General features: G+C 45.3%; 2 protein-coding genes across 11 annotated transcripts in view; one reads left to right on the top strand and one right to left on the bottom strand.

The window, feature by feature from the left end:
- LOC141735430 (tyrosine-protein kinase Fer-like) overlaps window positions 1-19,554 on the top strand; it is a 275,100-nt gene that overhangs the window by 159,013 nt on the left and 96,533 nt on the right. The window lies entirely within an intron of this gene.
- Window positions 1,389-19,554, bottom strand: part of LOC141735431 (uncharacterized) — a 59,986-nt gene continuing 41,820 nt past the window's right edge. For both annotated transcript variants that reach the window (XM_074568173.1, XM_074568175.1), the window contains 2 exons: window positions 11,269-11,340; window positions 1,389-3,308 (listed from right to left, as the gene is read on the bottom strand). The gene's annotated coding sequence lies outside the window, so the exon portion shown is untranslated. The remainder of the gene's footprint in view (window positions 3,309-11,268; window positions 11,341-19,554) is intronic.

The following is a 19,554-nucleotide window of genomic DNA, read 5'->3' as shown; positions in this document are numbered from 1 at the left end:
CCTTCAGTTGAGGTGAGAGAGGATATGGAGCTCTCTGTTGCAGGGGTTTTATCTGCCTGCTGGGTTTCTGTCATGGGATGCAGGATTCTGCTCCAGGAATCTATCTCCCTCTCGCATTCCCTAATGCTCCTCAACCTACTTACCTCCTCCCTGAGCTCCATGACTAATTGGAGAAGATACTCTACCTGAGCACATCTCCTACAGGTATGCCCATCGTTGCCATCCGACACTGGCGTAAGAGCAGGGTATACCCTACAGCCCGATGTCTGTGTGGTAGCATGTTCCCACAAGAGCTCCATCTGAGAGGCGGCATCAGACCTGGTGGTTGTTGAGCTCATGGACGCCACAGTCATCTTGCGAGTAGTTACCATCACTACCTAGCCGGGTTAGCAGTCTTTCAGCTCTATCCTGCACGAACTGCTGTGCAGACTGCTGTGATTGGACTGGTGTGTCACACCCTGCTTGGCCACCCCCTTCTCCAGCCCAGGAAGTACACTCTCGTTGTGGTGCACCTGGGTGATACCTTGGGTCACACCCAGGGAACGCCCACTTGCAGCTCGCTTGCTCAGTGTTTGCTCAGTGCACAGCAACCAGGTCGCTGTGCTCCCAAAGGGTTTCTTTTATGAGGGGGGAGAGTGGTCCCACCCTCTGCTCGTTAACACCTGCCGCCGGGGGTGGTGGCTCCGCCCTCGGCTCCTCAGCTGTCCCCGCCCCCCAGAAGGGCCGGGTACCGGCTCGGGCTGGCCCCTTTTCCTGGCTTTAAAAGCCTCAAAAACGAGCCCCTGGCCGTTTCTTTGCCACGATTTCCTTCCCCAGCACAGACTTACCTGCACTGGAGCTGATCTCCTCGGCAAATGACTGTTAGCGTGTTTACGCCTCGTTTAAATCTGCCGCCGGGGGTGGTGGCTCTGCCCTCGGCTCCTCAGCTGTCCCCGCCCCCCAGAAGGGCCGGGTACCGGCTCGGGCTGGCCCCTTTTCCTGGCTTTAAAAGCCTCAAAAACGAGCCCCTGGCCGTTTCTTTGCCGCGATTTCCTTCCCCAGCACAGACTTACCTGCACTGGAGCTGATCTCCTCGGCAAATGGAGATCCAAAAATGGATATGCTAGGGAAGACAGTCTGGGTTAGTCCTGCCTCAGGCAAAGACAAACCCATCCGTGGGATTGCTTTTGCCCAAGGACCTGGGTGCACTTGGTGGGTGATGCGGAAGGATGGGTGCCTCATGGGGATCTGATTTTGGTTGAGAATAGACAATGAATCAAATTGTGTGTTGTTGATTGCTAAGTAACCCTGTCACTGTATGTCCTCGTTACTATAATTGCTATCAGTTGTACTACAGTAAGAATCACCCAAATTAAGGGAGAAAAAGGAAAAAAAAAAACACTCAGGGGTTGAGATAAAGACAGTTTAATAGAACAGTAACAGAAGAGAAAATAATAACAACAATAATGGTAAAAGAAAATACAAAATAAGTGATGCAACACAAATTGCTCTCACCATCCGATGATCAATTGCCCAGCCCGTTCCAAGCAGCAATCGTGGATCCCTGCCCCCCAGCCAGCCCCCATTTATATACTGAGCATGATGTCTGTGGTATGGAATATTCCTTTGGCCAGCTTGTCCTGTCTATGCTCCCTCTCAGCTTCTATGGGAAGCTGAAAAAGTCCTTAACTTAATATAAGCATTACTTAGCAACAACTAAAACAATATGTGTTATCAACATTATTCTCATACTAAATCCAAAAGACAGCAGCTACTAGGAAGAAAATTAACTCTATCCCGGCTGAAACCAGGACAATTAGTAACTGGGGTTCTTCTCAGTGTGCTATCCATGTTTGTGTTCCATTGTATCTGCACAAGTTCTTCTAATGGCTGAACTGGTTTTGCTTTTTTTGTTCTAGCCTTCTGTATATAGTGTGTGTGCATCTGACCCTTCCCATGTTCTTTTCTCAGGGTGTAGTGGGCTTGTATGCTTTCTATTCTTTAATGTTCTTTCCCAATCTTTGTCTACTAGAGTCTCCAATAGGGGAGAAACAAAGCTGTAAGTAATGTATGTATAAGGATGGGAGAGTCACAAAAAATCCACCAGTAAATATGGTTATTTGTATAGCGCTTATTTATATACCCATTGCACTGTGCATTATTTCAAAGTGAGCAGTTCGGTCATAAATAGCTCTTGGATTCATAAATAAATAGCCACTATTGATCAAACAAAACAAGTTCTTTCATAAGTATCTACAGTAGCATAGCATTTGTTACAGATGTGTGTGCATCTCCAGGCACTATCTTGCAGTTGCCAAAACTACGATTCCTCTTTAAGGATTTCTTCCACTCTAATGCAGTTAACTTTCTAGGCAGTTCATCACTGAGATGTATTATTCTACAAGATCAATCCACAAAAGAATTAAACTTCTTTGGTGAAGTCCACTGTCTTCTGACACTTCAGCTGTGGAGGAGCAAAGGATAAGCTCAGAAGAAGCTGCAAACTTACAAGGCTTGCATCAAATATTTGTATCAAATGTATGTAGTAGTGCCTGAATTCTCAAGAAGCTGAATCTGAGAAAAGTATTTAAATGTTGCTTAATAAGTAATTCAGTGACCATATGTTGGCCTTGGCTGGCTACCAGGTGCCCAGCAAGCTGCTCTCTCACCCCCCCTCCTCAACAGAACAGGGGGAGAAAATAAGATGAAAAACTTGTGAGTCAAGATAAAGGTAGTTTAATGAAAGCAAGCAAAGGCAGTGCACGGAAGCAAAGCAAAGCAAAAAGAAGATTTATTCTCTACTTCCCATCAGCAGGCAGTGTCCAGCCACTTCCTGGCAAGTAGGGCCTCAGTACGTGTAGCAGTTGCTTCAGAAAACAAATGCCTTAATAACAAATATCTCTATTCTCATGGCCTTCTCATGGTTTGAGCCGTTGATCATTCTACACCCTACTCGGGCTTCCACCCCTGCCTTACCTTTCAGGACTGGGTACCAACTATTCCAGGTCCACTCATGTAACACCTCATTTTCCTGTAGAACTACAGTGGCCAGGCTCAATTCTCCCTTTCTTGTACCTGCCATCGCATTGTGTTTAACAAAGGCTTGAGACCATGGCCACTCTGGGTCTCTCTGACTACAAACAACAGGGAATAAAAAGGTAAAACTGAATAGCATCAATTCCATCTGCCAATTTGTCATTTTAGAATTTGGGCCTCCAGGTAGCCATACATAATAAAAATAGTATTATTGCCAGGATCAATGTCAGGATTCCCTGGAGACACTCAAAGGTAGCGTAGGCCAATCCGTCTGTACAGCTCATCCAAGGTTCCTGTAAGACACAAAGGAAAAGAAAATCTGCTCGGTCTTATTCGACCGATGGGGTTAAAAAGAAGGCGAGATCCACCGGGTGCTGATCCGGTGTATCTTCCCTGAACAGTCTTTGGCTTCCCATGCATAGGGATTTTTGGGAGTAGCTAGCACCATTGGTACCGTCCCAATTTGAGGCATTTTCACTAGCACAGGTTGCCCAGGGTGAAATCTTCCGGGGTATGTTCCCGGTTCATTGGGAGCCTTTGGAGAGATAATATTGGCACATACACAGAAAGCTTTCATTTTAGGACAGCCGTCTCCACTCCATCTGTTATTTAATTGATAGATGGCATCATCCAATCGCAAATGCCAACCAGGTTCATGAGTTTTTTGCAAAATGCTTAACCAATCCATTGGTGTGTTCAACAATGCCATTAGCCTGGGGATAATAGGGAGTATGAAATACCCATCGAATCCCTTCTTCTTTGGCCCAATCTTGTACCACCGAAGCGGTAAAGTGTGAACCGTTATCACTTTGGATTTCCTCGGGAAGGGGAAGTGTGCTGAACCACCCTTTTAGGCCTTTCACTGTGTTGTCCCCGGTAGCTGATTTGAAACTGCTGGCCATACTGAGGCTGGAGATAATCTCCACTCCTACCAGGACATATCTTTTCCCACCTGATAATCTCAAGGGCCCAATATAATCAGTCTGCCATGAATGCCACAACATTTTCTTGTCCCGAATGTGTAAGGGAGGCGCCTTACTCAGATGATCTTTGCTGAGTCGTAGGCGACATTGTGAACAGGCAGTTACTATTTGTTCGCACAGCTTAACCGACACAGGCCACCCCCGGGCTAGACCTTCCTGATACAGGTCAGCACGGCCTGTGTGGCCACGTTTAACATGTAACCATTCAAGTAAGCGTTCCCATTCCCGACCATCATCTACAATGTCTATTTGCTGTAGCCGCGTGAGGCTATCTACCTGTTGGTTGAATTGAGCAGTGATCGAGTTTGAACGATCATGGCCTTTTACCCAACCAATGTGCAATGTTCTCTGTCCTCCTATTTCTAACAGTTGCTTCCAACTGTCTGTCTCCCAAATCGGGACTCTATTCACCTGCCAATCATTGGCTGCCCAGTGTCCTATCCATTCAGTGGCTCCTTTAAAAACAGCATATGAGTCAGTGTAAATGGAGGTGGCTCCATGTTGTGCAGCTAGTAGGACAGCTCTGAGTTCCCCTACTTGTGCACTACCCTCCCCTGTTTCAATCGCTCTTTCTCCCGTTGCTACTTCCAGTGCTACGGCCTTATATTTCCACTTATTGTTTTCACGGTGAGATGACGCATCAGTAAACCACACTCCTGTAAGATCACTGCCTTCCTTCAAAGGAGGAGCTTCTTGGATCAGAGATGGTCTATTTGGTGGGGATTGGAACAATAGGGCACCATCTATATCCTTTTGCAGCTTGGATACTTTAACACTGCCTTCAGAGACTGGCATGATTTCATTAATGCCTTCTAAATAAGCATACCACTTTCGAACTGTAGGTTTCTGGGCAATGCCAGCTGGTGGTGTTGTCCCTTTACGGACCACATCTAGGAGGCGAAAAGGTCCCCGAATGATCACACTCTGTTCTCTTCTTATCTGCTCTGTTTGTTGCAACGCTCGCACTAGGGACAGTAAACCCTTCTCAAGGTCTGAATATCTGCTCTCGGTATCATTGAAGGAGTGAGAGCTAAATTCTAATGGTCTCTCCGGTCCTGCTGGTCCCTTCTGCCATAAATTACAATGGGAACCATGTTCACTGAACCCCCATTCTACGTGGACAGGGTCAGTTGGATGTATAGGACCAAGCTGTTGGAATAACCTTAGCTCCTTTATTAGTAATTGCAGAGCATTAGTGTGTTGTTCAGTCCACTCCCAGGATCTACCCTTTTTGAGCAAACTATAAAGGGGGCGAGCAATGATGGAAAAGCCAGGGATGTGTTTACGCCAATAACTTAAAGTTCCCAGAACTTGCTGTAACTCCTTCACGCTGGATGGATTCTGTCCATGCTCTATTTTTTCCAGGGTATCCTGAGGGACAGAAGCAGCTCCTTTAGTCCACCAGACCCCCAGGAATTTAACTTCCTGTGCAGGTCCCTGACACTTTGAGTCTGGAATTTCCAATCCTAAATCAAGTAATGTTTTTCGGATGTTTTCCATCATGTCTTTTACACTTCCTTGGTTCTCTCCCCCTATTAGGATGTCATCAATATATTGGTATACCGTACATCCCTGTGAAACAGGAATCTCTGATAGCACTTTAGCTAAAGCATTATGGGCAATAGTGGGGGAATGCTTGTATCCTTGTGGAAGTCGGTTAAAGGTATATTGGACTCCTTTCCACGTGAATGCAAACCGCGCTTTGTCCTGCTCAAGGAGGGGAATCATAAAAAACATGTCTTTAACATCTAAGGCAGCCATCCAAGGATGGGCAGCTCCTTGTATCATTGTCACAATTTCCGCGATATTTGGAACTGCGGCGGTGAGGGGTGCAGTGTTGGCATTCAACTTTCGGTAATCTACTGTGAAACGCCATTGCCCGTTTGGTTTCTTTACTGGCCACACCGGTGAATTATAAGGCGAGTGAGTCCTCTTGATGATGTCTCTTTTTTCTAAATCTGATACCACCCCGTCTGCTCCTGCAAGTGCAGCTGCAGGCAGTGGATACTGCCGGACATTAGTGATTTTAGAGGGAGGTAAAGGCATGGAAGTTTCCAAGAGACTCAGTTTCACTGTGTCTATTACTTTTTTGCATCCTGCAAAACTCTACACAGTTCCATCTGGGAATTTCCACATTCGCCCACGCAGCACGTCAAATCCTAGGAGGTTAGTACGCGAGGCACCCACTAACACTTCCACCCTAGTCATTCGCTGCTCTCCTGGCAACCAGAGGTTAATTTTTGCAACGGGGCATGTTTTTACCACACCATCAATTCCTGCGAAGTTGACTCTGCGTTTGGTGGGATTTATACCTAGAAGTTGTGCCGTTTCATTAGTGATTGCAGACATTTGGGCTCCGGTATCAATAATAAAGTTTACTGACATCCTCCGGGGTCCGACAGGAATGGCGATAATAGGTTCAGAATCTTTATGAGAGAGCCATTGAATAGCCAGTACCCGCCGGACAGGGTGGCTCACTGCCCTCCCCGGGGATAGGAGTTTTTTGACTGGGACTCTGACAAATCAATCAAATTACGCTCCGGTGCAGAAGGCACAATTTTCTCACAGCTTGGGGATTCTCTGGTTAGACTTTTCTCCCCAGCCGAATTATTCTTTCTAGTTAGAGATTGGACCAGCGTACGGAGATCTCCCGTAGGGACACCGTGCAAGAATTGTCGGGGCACCCCTAATTGTAGGGCTTTACGCCACAACTCGTTCCGGTCCTTATCAGGCTTAAACCTTTCCACCGGTTTGGGGTTTTGAGTGTGAGTTCGGACTTGGCGAACCTTTCGGGGGTGTTCGGAGGATTTTTCACTAGTTAGGCTGGCCCAGCCCATTCGGCGCCCATACTGGTCTATTTCCTGTACATATTCATTCCAGGTGGGCATGTAGCGACGCCGGCCCTGCCCATGAGCATCCCGAGCCTCTCGTATACGATCTTGAGTACGAACAATGAATGGCTTCAGGCAATCGGGAAGACCACGGATGAGAGGGGCTAATCGATCGGGGTCGATAGCGGCTGACATTGGGGATTTCCGAAATTCCTCTCTGTCATACATGGCTTGCAGACAAGCTGCTTTCCGTATCGCCGCAAACAGTTCAGAGTAGCCTGTAGCTCTAATCTCTAATGGCTCTCCCCTCTCTCGCGGATCCATACCACCTGCCCAAAAGGCTGCTCGAGCGGTTAGGGAATAATTATGATCCCCGTCCATTGTAGTTAAAAACACTCCTGGTCCCCAAGAGTCTCCTGCTTCTTCCTCACTCAACATAATTCTATCTCCTCCTTCAGAAGAAACTCGCCACACATACTCAACAGCTGATTCTTCTGGCCACCTCGAATATTTTTCCCTTATTTTCGCTAACTCTGTTGGTGTCCACGGAATAGTACGCACAGTGTTGCGGACTTCCTCATCATCCTCATCAACTGTGGTTTCAGTTTTAATCAGAGGTCGTAAAGGAAAGACTCGAGATTTCACAGTAAAAGTCCTTCCCTCCTCATCTTCTTCCTCATCTTCACTATTAGACCAAAAATCTCCGGTCTGGGTTCCAGAATTTGGATAACACATTAATTTACGAATTTGTTGGACCTGGGTCGAGGGCTGCATTTTATCTAAGAGCCCAGCCACCCTTTCCAATAACATTTTAAGTTGGTGATTTTCATTCCCGAGTCGAGCATTCCGGTTTCCTAAACATTCATTCTCACTCACAAGCTTATCGACTTGAGTTCTTAATTTTTCTCCTGTCTCCTTTTGAAAGGCTAGTGATGACTTCAACACCTCATTCTCCGATTTCAGGGTTGCATATTCTATAGCTGAAATCAGATTAGGAGCAGGGGTTTCCCTAGCTTCTTGTTGTGCACAAGATAAACAGGCGCCTAACACCGCACAAATCACACCTTTGCCTTTCCCCGCTCTGAGCTTCTGTGAAGCCCGACACTCTTCAATACATTCCACCACTTTCTCTTCATCCTTCCAAAATTTTTGGGCCCACTCCTTCCCAGCCTGGGAAGGGGCACAATCATATTTTTGCAGCAGTTTATCCATGGCAATCCTGCCGACTACGCCAAAATTCTGTTGCGTGAAAAGGGGCCAAGCGGTTTTGGCAGAAAATAAACCCCCTTGCGTTCTAACACTCCTCACCGAGGTGGGAGGCTAGGTGCGGCTAGGTTTAAATTCTGAGTGATGCCCAATTCAGCACTATCAGTCCAATCGCGTTTAATATGTATTAAACTATTACGATTTGGATACACTAATAGTGGACTGCACCTTCAGTCTAGTCGTGCTCCTGAACTACCATGGCCACTCTCGAGTCTTTGGTCGCGTTCAGTGAGAAACCAAAACGACTAGCTACTTAAACAGTGCAGTTTATTTAAACAACAGATATATAGGTTCTTAGGATTGCCGGTGATAAATACACTGTCTGCAAAGCACGTGCAAATGAAAGTATTGCTACATATACAAAACGCGCGACAAAGTTATAAACGATACAGCCTGGCTTTAAATGTAGGAAAGAGAATCTCTAGAGAAATTTCTAAGTTTCCCAAGGAAGCACTCGGTATAATCTAAGTCTTACCCAAAGGCGTCCCTATGGAGGGGGGAAGAGAGGCTCAGCCTGTCGACTGATCCCAGAAGTCAGTGATGGAATTCTTTATGATGGTGTCTTCCCTGGGTATCCCCCCTCTCTCGGGCTATTTTTATACTATTTGTTATCTTCAAGGTGGAGTTTGAGTGACTTTAGTCATACATAGTTTTATCATGATTGGTGTAAATTTTTCTCGCTTCACAACTAAAGGTATAGTTTACGAGAAATTCAGGGCGCAGACTCAAGAAGGAGTGGTCGCACCTTGGAGGCGGGTAGCCTTAGGGATGGAGGTGTGTTTTGGTATTATAATGACATCATAATGAGCAAAGTTCGCACAAAGGACATCATTTCATCAAAATTTGACAAAATGTTGGCTCTGAGCATCTAGCGGGCAGCTAATTGGCAGCTTATCTGTTTCATGGTATCATCCCATTCCCGTATCCGCTATACATCATAAGGTAAAGCCACGGAATAATTGCATCCCGTCCCGTACCTCATGTAGCTTATCAGGGAACCACAGATGTTGTGTCCTTCATGCCAGCTGCGGCTATTTTCTACCTCAGAAGCCTCTTGATTTTAGACTTTTCCTTAAGGTGTGAACAATGCTGTACTTTTGTATTCTTTAGCCAATTTAGTATTTATTCCACAGTCCCCTTAGCTTTTATTGCTGAGCATGACATCATATGGTATGTAATATTGCTTTGGTTGGTTTGGGTCAGCTGTCCTGGCTATGTCCCCTCCCACCCCAGCCTACTGGCCTCTGGGGTCAGGGGGAGTTAGAGAGACAGCCTTGATTCTGTGGGAGCACTGCTCAGCAGCAGCCAAAATATTGGTATGCTATCAACATTGTTCTAGCCACAAATGCAAAGCACAATACTATCAGGGCTGCTATAGGGAAAGTTAACTCCATCCCAGCCAGACCCAATACAATCTCCAACCCTTATTTTGTACCATTTGTGTCATGCTGATGTCCCACATTAACTGATACGCTTATATATCTTCTGACCATCCCCTTGTATCTCTTTCTCATTCCTGAAATCCCCTCTTACCAACACTTATAACTTATACTACATACTTTATACACAACATATGGATTTATACATTCTCATTAACTACTATCCCCTGTCCCTTAACATGTAGATAGATATTATTTTCCCATTCCATGGGCTTCTGCCACTCCCCTGCAAAATATCCATAAGAACAGGCTATAACTTAAGCCCCATCTGTCAAGGTGGTTGCTCAGGACAGGAGAAGCAGCATGTTTGATTGTTAGGCGTCAACACCAGCTTGGTTTGGGTCATTGCTGAACTTGCCCAGTTCCTTGTGAAGATCATTCTCTGTCAGTTCAGGTGTGTTGTGGTTTGGGCCAGATCGGCCACTGAGATGAACAACAGATGCTCTCCCCCACCTCTCTCTCCAAGGAGAGGAGGGAGAGAGATAAAGATGCATTACTTCCTACAACATACAACTTACATTATAGATTATTTTTCACCCAAGGCTAAATCTCCTTGAGGTACACACCGGATCTACCCATCTTTATGCATTACCCACCAAGTGCACCCAAATCCTTGAGTGAAGATGATGCCATGAATTGGTTTGCCTTTTCCCAAGGAAAGAGCAATCCACATTGCCATCCCTATGTGCACTATGGGGACCTTAGCTCCTCCCACAGTATGTAGGGACTTTGTTTGGGCAGTACCAGGAAATTTAGCAGATCCTCTGGTGTTAATCAGCCAAGTGGCTTCTGCTAATTTTACCTCAGTGCTTCCATGCCCCAGTACCCAACACTCTCAACATAGTCTTTAACAGTCCATTATCTCTCTCAGTCTTTCCCGGAGGCTTGTGGGTGACAGGGCATGTGATACACCCAATCCATGCCGTGTTTCTTGGCCCAGGAGTCTATGAGGTTATTTTGGAAATGAGTCTCGTTGTTCGACTCAATTCTTTCTGGGGTACCGTATTGCCATAGAACTTGCCTTTCACAGCCCAGGATGGTGTTTTGGGCAGTGGCATGGTTAACAGGGTATGTTTCCAGCCACCTGGTAGTTGCTTCCACCACGGTGAGTATATAGCACTTGCCTTGGGTTCATGGCAGTGGTCCAACATAGTCAATTTGTCAGGCCTCGCTGTATTGAAAACCCAGGCACCACCCTTTATTGCAGGAAGACTTGCATGGGTCGCTAGATTGTGGTGTATGTTTCACATTCATGGGTGACCTGTGTGATGGCCTCCACAATCAGGTCTACCTCTTGATCACAACCCCATCTGTATATTGCATCTCTCCCTAGATGTCCCAATGTTTTGTGGGCCCATTGAGCTACAAATAGTTCACCCTTACACTCACAGTCTGGAGCTACCTTAGCCACTTCAATTCTGGCAGCCTGGTGTACCTGCTCACTGTTTTGATGTTCTTCAGTGGCAGGGTTCTTTGTCAAGTGAGTATCTATATGACCTACCTTTAGAGCAATGTTTTCTATCCAGGCAGCGATGCCTTGCCACAATGCAGCAGCCCAGATGGGTTTACCCCTGCACTGTCAATTAGTCTGCTTCCACTGCTGTAGCCACCCCCACAGAGCATTTACTACCATCCATGAGTCAACAGAGAGAGCGAGCACTGGCTACTTTTCTTGTTCAGCAATCTCTAGGGCCAGCTGGATGGCTTTCACTTCCGCAAACTGGCTCAACTCACCTTCTCCTTGAACGACTTCAATGACTTGTCATGTGGAACTCCACATAGCAGTTTTCCACTTCGGATGGTTTCCTACAACAAAACAGGATCCATTGGTAAACAGAGCATAATGCCTTTTACCTTCTGTTAAGTCATTATATGGTGGTGTCTCTTGGGCATGAGTCACTTCCTCATGTGATGCTCTGAAATCTCTGCCTTCTGACCAGTCCACGATCTCTTCCAGGATTCCTGGGCAGTCCGAGCATGAGCCCATTGCATGATGAAGGCTACCCACTTACTCCATGTAACGTCAGTGTCATGGTTTCAGCTGGGATAGAGTTGACTTTCTTACTAGCAGCTGAGATAGATAGTGCTATGTTTTTGATTTGGGATGAGAAATGGTGTTGATAGCACACTGGTAGTTTTGGTTGTTGCTAAGCACTCAAGGCCTTTTCTGCTCCTCACACTGCCCCGCCAACGAGTAGACTGGGAGTGCACAAAAAGTTGGGAGGAGACACAGCTGGGACAGCTGACCCCAAATGACCAAAGGAATATTCCATGCCACATGGTGTCATGCTTAGTATACAAAGCTGGGGGAAGAACAAGGAAGGGGGGGACGGTTTGGAGTTATGGCATTTGTCTTCCCAAGTAACCGTTATGCATGATGGAGCCCTGCTTTCCTGGAGATGGCTGAACACCTGCCTGCCAATGGGAAGCAGTGAATGAATTCCTTTTGTTTTGCTTACATGCATGGCTTCTGCTTTACTTATTAAACTGTTTTTATCTCAACCCATGAGTTTTTCCTCATTTTTACTCTTCTGATTCTCTCCCCCATTGCAACTGGAGGGAGGGAGCAAGCAGCTGTGTGGTTCTAGCTGCCGGCTGGCCTTAAACCACAACAGTCAGTTATGTAATGTGTAGGGGGACACTTCCATTTAATATCTAATGTAACACAGGCAATTGTGCTGCCAAGAGGAGCTGTGCTTCTATACCAACAACTTCTGAAGCAGCTCGAACACCCTCATACACTGCTAGTATCTCTTTTTCAGTTGGGGTGTATGTAGTTGGTTTCTATCCTCAATACCCCCAGCTCCAAAACCCTAATGGTTGACCTCGGCTTTCTGTTGGTGTTTTCTGCCAGAGGCTACAGGTGAGGCCATGCTCCCCAGCTGCAGTGCAGAGCACATTTTGCACAGCTGATCCTGTACGGATTGGCCCAAAAGCTACTGCATGAGCTATCTCCTATTTGATCTGCTCAAAGGCTTCCTGTTGCTCAGGGCCCCACTCAAAATACTTCTTCCTTTGGATCACTCAATAGAGGGCTCACAAGATGACTATAACCTCGAATATGCATTCTCTAGAATCCTACAAGGCCTTGGAAAGCTTGTGTTTCTTTCTTGTTAGCTGTTGGAGACATAGTTGTTATCTTATTGGTCACATCCATAAGGATGTGATTATGTCCATCCTGCAATTTTTTACCCAATAACTGGATCACTTGTGCAGATCCTTTGACCTTGCTCTTTTTTATGGCAAAATCGGCTTTCAGAAGAATCCTAATTACTCCTTTTCCTTTCTCAAACACTTCTTCCGCTTTGTTGCCCCACACAATGATGTCGTTGATGTATTGCAGATGTTCAGTGGCTTCACCCTGTTCCACTACAGTCTGGATTAGTCCATGACAAATGGTAGGGCTGTGCTTCCACCCCTGGGGCAGTTGATTCTAAGTGTATTGGACGCCCCTCCATGTGAAAGCAAACTGTGGCCTGCATTAAGCTGCCAAAGGAATTGAGAAAAATTCATTGGCAATGTTAATCATAGCATGCCACTTGGCTGCCTTTGACTCCAGTTCATATTGGAGATCCAGCATGTCTGGTATGGTGGCACTCAGGGGTGGCATGACTTCATTCAGGTCATGATAGTCCACTGTTAATCTCCAGTCTCCGTCAGACTTTTGCACTGGCCATATGGGACTATTAAAGGGTGAGTGAGTCTTACTGATCGCTCCTTGGCTCTCCAATTGATGATTCAGCTCATGAATGGGAACCAGGGAGTCTCAGTTGGTGTGATATTGACTGTCATGGTGTGATATTGACTGTCATAGTAGCAATCAGCACCTGCTGTTCTTTGACCTGCAGCAACTCCACAAGAGAGGGGTCCTCTGAGAGACCAGACAGTGCAGACAGCTGTTTAATCATCTTCTCTCTACACCAAAAGCCCATTGGTACCCTTTTGGGTCCTTGAAGTACCTTATCCTGAGGTAGTCTATGCCAAGAATACACGGGGCCTCTGGGCTGGTCACAATAGGATGCTTTTGCCACTTGTTCCCTGTTAGGCTCACCTTAGCCTCCAACACAGACAACTGTTAGGATAACCCTGTCACTCCAGAAATCCAAATGGGTTCTGCACCTTTATATCCTGATGACATTTGGGTACACTGTGCACCAGTGTCCACCAGAGCCTTATACTTCTGTGGATCCAATGTGCCAGGCAATCGAATACACACAGTCGCCCCTTTCCTACTCCTGGCTGAAGGCAGGGAAAATTTTGTCAAGCTAAATTTAGTTATATAGGAGGAAAAAATATATTTGCCTAATACAGCATTCAGAAGAATGCATGAGTGTATGGTAACAGAAGCTACTAATATTTAGCAGAGCCAATTGATGTGTTTGTACACTTCCCTTGGTGTGTCCTTTATGAACTGGCTTTTTTTCTGCTGTTAGAGATTTCCCAATCCTTTTGTTATCCTGAATGATAACTTAATGGTATGTGAGAAGCTAGCAATATCTTGTTAAAGAACAATGTGTAAGGGTGTATCCGATGTAAGAAATTAATGCAACAAGCTTCATTTAAACTATTGGCATTTCTATAAAGTTGTATGACTTCAGGCTCAAAGCCATCATCTGTCTGGCATGGAATGCAGGCAGTTTACTCACATGCACACTGAAAAAAGAATGAGTTAAGGCTGTAGTTTCACATTACGTCTGATTCAAATGAACAGCTTGCTGCTGCCAAAAAGCATGTGGGGTGATGTCCTTGCTCCCTTTTCCTTTCTATATGGCTTTACCTTTCTCCTGTTCTTTTCCAGTCACATATTAAGCTAATTCAACTGCTTTGACAGGTTAATTTTTTTCCATTTTAGTGATCTTAATATATTATCTGAAGATTATAAAAGCCAGTTGAAATGAGCATATGTGCTTAGGAAGGGATAGGATGGAGGACTGTAAACTTTTGATTTCAACAAATTATTAATTTGGCACAAGTTGTAACATGAAACTGCAGCTCTTTAGTAGGTATTGACCACTAATCACTACAATTTAGAGGTGATTTTGGAAGGACTGTTGATTATATAAGGGAACAGTTTTGCAGGGAGCATAGCTTATCATGTGGATGTTGCCAAAAGAAGTAGTTAAATGTTTTCTTTCCTGGGCAAAAGAAACCATCTAACTGGAAACAGCCAGATGTTTTGAAGTCAAGATGGAACCAAATATGTGGCTAACAAGTAGCTTATGTAGTTCAAGGAGACTCTCTTGGATATTTTCATAAACATCTGTAGTCTCCCAACCCTAGTTGTACATAGAATCATAGAATCATAGAATGCTTTAGGTTAGAAGGGACCTTAAAGATCATGGGCAGGGACACCTCCCACTAGACCAGGCTGCTCAAAGCCCCATCCAGCCTGGCCTTGAACACTTCCAGGAATGGGGCAGCCACAACTTCTCTGGGCAACCTGTTCCAGTGCCTCACCACCCTCACAGTAAAGAATTTCTTTGTAATATCTAATCTAAATCTCCCCTCTTTCAGTTTAAAACCCTGTCCCCTTGTCTCGTCACTATAGTCCCTGGTAAAAACTCTCTCCATCTTTCTAAATGATCTTTAAAGGTCCCTTCTAACTCAGACTATGATTCCATGATTCTATTATCTGGACTTGGGGCTGCTTCCCCCCAGCCTGCCCTGCTCCCTTTCTGGGGGTGGTGGAACACGCCCTGTCTGGTGAGGCCCATGCCCTGCCAGCCTGGAGATCCTCTGCAGCTCCCAGCCCCCAAAGAGCAGGTGGCCCTCGCTACACACTGACACTCAAGCTGTTAGTACCTAATATTGAAGAATATACAAGAAAGGCTGACATCATTGAACAAAATAGAAGGGAGAATGTGGATACAAAAGATAGTAAGGTAATCACAGAATCACAGAATGACAGGGGTTGGAAGGGACCTCTGGAGATCATCTAGTCCGACCCCCCTGCCAGAGCAGGGTCACCTAGAGCAGGTTGCAAAGGAACATGTCCAGGCAGGTTTTGAATGTCTCCAGAGTTGGAGACTCCACCACCTCTCTGGGCAGCCTGTTCCAGGGCTCTGCCACCCTCAAAGTAAAGAACTTCCTCCTCATGTTTAGGTGGAACTTCCTATGCTCAAGTTTGTGCCCATTACCTCTTGTCCTGTCCCCGGGCACCACTGAAAAGAGCCTGGCCCCATCCTCCTGACATCTACCCTTTAAGTATTTATAAGCATTGATAAGATCCCCCCTCAGTTGTCTTTTTTCCAGACTGAAGAGACCCAAATCCCTCAGCCTTTCTTCATAAGAGAGGTGTTCCAGTCCCCTAATCATCATAGTGCAGCACCCTACAGTTGCCCTTGATGAATTTCATAAGGTTTCTCTCTGCCCAACTCTCCAGCCTGTCCAGGTCTCGCTGTATGGCGGCACAGCCTTCTGCTGTGTCAGCCACCCCTCCCAGCTTTGTATCATCAGCGAACTTGCTGAGGGTGCACTCTATCCCTTCATCCAGGTCATTGATGAATATATTGACCAGGACTGGACCCCTGGGGAACACCACTTGTCACTGACCTCCAACCAGACTCTGTGCCCCTAATCATGACCCTCTGAGCTCTGTCTTTTAGCCAGTTTTCAATCCACCCCACTGTCCATCCATCTAACCCACACTTCCTAAGCTTCCCTATGACCCCCTTTGCCTACTTTGGAATAACTAGAACAATCTCATTAAGGTTCTTGCTCGAGTCTCATAGTCCTCTCGAGAAGTGTTCTTCTTATCCCTTAGGTATCATGTAATTTCCCTGATATTCTTGCATAGAGTATCTCAAAAGCCTACGTTTCCCAAATATCTCCTCATACCTGATAAAGGGTTATCTCCCTAGAGCAGTTATCAAATATATAATTCAGTTTCAGCTTCTTTCATATTTATCCTGAAAAGATAATAGTTGGTAGTTGTGAGGACCAAATGACATAAATCAAGTAGACTACGATAAAGTTTCTGGTATCCTTGAATAATCCAATATAAGTCTGCCAAAGCCTTGTCATAGGGCTACCTAGGCTAACACAGGCCTGTGCCTTAGATTGGGCCAACACAGACTTATTCATCACTCACTACAAACCAGCATAAATGCCTTATAGTTTGCTCGTAGTTGCACCTATGGGGAATCTTTTTGCTATTATGAAGAATTTTAAAGTAGGTATTATCAGGTTACTGAAATGAAGCTTATGCTGCAAAAAGCTTTGATATGAAACCAAGATAGGGTAACCTGAAACTACAATGACTTTACTGTCTTGCCAAATCTGTATTTTTTGATTGGGCCTGTCATGCATTGATCACGTGCACATAGAAGCTAATTAAAGATTCACGTAATGGTAATTTTTTTTTTGATGCAAACATCTACACAGAAATTGAGAATGCAAGCTAAACTAGCTGTTTCATTGTATTATATGCCCCATACCAGCTATCAGATGATAATGTTTTTCAGATTTCAAGCTTTGTCCAAACTGCAGGACTGTAGCCAATATTGCAATATAATACTTCTTCAGTGGACTGTCACAGTTCAAACTCGGGAATATTATTTGTACAGACAAGTTGCAAAGTTGAACACTTAAAAGTTAGGAAATCATGAATTAGCACTATTAGTGCAAAAATACAGCTGTACCTTCATTCTCTGTACGGAACTGGTTTTTAAACTTAGCAATATCCATATCAATGCTGAGCCTCATTGCACTCTAATGTGCAATTCATGCAGTAACAGAAGGACCAAAGTATTCTCCTTCATCTAAATTTCTCTCAACCAAAGACTCCCAAGATTAGGAATGAAGAAGAGTGGAAATTAGAGTTGTGAGAGCACATACAACCCAACAGAGCAGTCAGAAGTAAAGAAATAATTTTTCTCCTTTGAGTCCTTGTCTGTGAGTACAGTCAGACTGCAAGTGTTTCACAGTTGTACTCTACAACACAGTACCTAAAGGAAAGTTCACAGATTCCCTATCTGATAAAGACTAAAGGATGATCTTTCCAAAGACAAAACGCTTAGGAAAAATATAATTCTCAACGGAAATGTGACTGGAGCTTCAAGTGGCAATTCCAGATATCAAGTAGCCAGGTGATGAGTATTCAACTGTTAGGGATAAGCTGAAGTTAGACATTCTGAAGGTCCCAAAAAGAAAACCATGCAGGACAAACTAGATTGAGGAGTTCCTTGATCCTTGGTCCTGCCTTATCAGTTAAGGGATCTGGAGGGGGGGGGAAATGTGTGCATCAACGCTTCTGACCATAGCATCAAGAGTGCATTTGATACTGATCAAAGAGCTAGCCTCTGTTACAGTAGAATTTCAGACACTTCCATTCATCTTTGAGGAAAAAAGAATTGTGTTTGGGAAGACACAATTCTGAAAGATTTAGATTAAACCCTCCTCTTGAACTGACACTTTTGATGAAAAAAATATGGATAATGCCATCTGTGATTATCCGAATCTGCTGTCTCAAGATGATCAGAAGGAAGACATAACAAGCTCACCCAGCAGCTCTGGGCTGTCAGAACTCTGAGTTCCATGACACTAATAACTTGCACATGTTACTAGGTGACTCAGCTCTCTGAGCCACAAGAGCACTATGGGAGATTGCCATTCTGGACAGGGTTATGAAAATGAAAGGACATTCCTATGCAAATATAATACAGAATTAGCCACCAGTACAGGGATATGGGGCAGAAAGCTACATAAGCATTGTGTAGCAGACTTTCAGTCATTACACTAAGAAAAAAGTCTGATCCAAAAGGTTGCCACGGGAAGCCACGTAGATACATGCGGCCAGATGCTCCAAAAGGGACAGATTCTTTTTTTGATTAAACTTAAGACCAAATCTATTTTGTATGCATAATGAGTTTTGTTAGTGTAATGGGCAAGGTTTTAGTAGCGAGGTGTGTGTGCTGCAGGGGTGGCTTCTGTGAGAAGAGACATGAGGCTGCCCCCTGTCAGACACAGACAGTTCCAGCCAGCTCCAAAACGGACCTGCCACTGGCCAAAGCTGAGCCAATCAGTGACACTAGTGGAACATCTGTGATAACATATTTTTAAAAGGGTAAAAAAACCCTGCACAGCGGCTGTGAGAGAGGAGTGAAAAAAAATGAGAGAAACAATCCTGCAGACACCAATGTCTCCCTTGGTGTCTCCCTTGGTGTCACCTCTGAGAAAGAGGGGGAGGAGGAGCTCCAGTCACCAGAGCAGAGATTCCCCTGCAGCCCATGGAGGAGCCCACGCAGGAGCAGGTTTTCTGGCAGGAAATGCAGCCCGTGGGGGACCCACGCAGGAGCAGTCTTATACGGAGGGACTGTACCCTGTGGAAAGGACCCATACTGGAGCAGTTTGTGAAGAACTGCAGCCTGTGGGAAGGACCCACGTTGGAGAAGTTCATGGAGGACTGTATCCCGTGGGAGGGACACCGTGCTGGAGCAGAGGAAAAGAGGAAGAAATGACAGAGACAAAGCGTTATAAACTGATCACAACCCCCATTCCCCATCCCCCTGCACTACTCAGGGTAGGAGGAGGTAGAAGAGCCAGGAGTGAAGTTGAGCCTAGGAAGAAGGGGGGTGGGTGGGTGAAGGTGTTTTAGTTTTGCTTTTGTTTCTCACTATCCTACTCTATTTTTAACTGGCAATAAATTAAATTAATCTTCCACAGCTCAAGTCTGTTTTGCCTGTGCCAATAATTGGTAAACAATCTCCCTGTCCTTATCTGGACCCATGAGCCTTTTCATCTCATTTTCCTGCCCCGTCCTGCTGTGGAGGGGGAGTGAGAGAATGGCTTGGTGGGCACCTGACAGCCAGCCAAGGTTAACCCACCACAGTTAGTCATGAAGACCGTCCTGAGAAAGGAATACCAGGATCCAACCTATTAACTTCAGATGCAGCAGTAGGCATCAGGTGAAGTTTCTGAATATTCACTTTCAGATTTAGAGAACCCAGATGAATTACAATATCTTTATAAAGGCCCTCAATGACATTAAGAGACTGAAGGGCAACCCTAATAAAGGTAGTA

The sequence above is a fragment of the Larus michahellis genome, chromosome W (assembly GCF_964199755.1).
Source record: "Larus michahellis chromosome W, bLarMic1.1, whole genome shotgun sequence".
Taxonomy (NCBI): Eukaryota; Metazoa; Chordata; class Aves; order Charadriiformes; family Laridae; genus Larus; species Larus michahellis.
This window is presented reverse-complemented; position numbering and strand designations above follow the sequence as displayed.